Raw genomic sequence first — 321 nt, forward strand, 5'->3', positions numbered from 1 at the left:
CGCTGCAATTTGCTGTCCTCTCTTTTTCTGTTTAAAATGTGGCTTGTTTGTTTTTTAAATCAGATTTGTAAATATTACAGGTCCAATTATTGGTGGGTTTAAGGAACTAAGACTATAGAAAAAATGTATAACAGGAATCAATTACATACATCATAGTCCAGTAAAATGTATACCAGTATTTTATAGCTTAAAAGGACTACCTTAGCTCTTACAGCTGCATTTCTCAAAACTGAAATTAAAATCAGTAGTCCAAGAAATTAAAATTTATACATCACCCTTGAATTGGAAGTAGGAGTGTTAGGGAAGGAAAACTACTCTAAG

This window comes from Meles meles, chromosome 6, assembly GCF_922984935.1.
Source record: "Meles meles chromosome 6, mMelMel3.1 paternal haplotype, whole genome shotgun sequence".
In the NCBI taxonomy this organism is placed as follows: Eukaryota; Metazoa; Chordata; class Mammalia; order Carnivora; family Mustelidae; genus Meles; species Meles meles.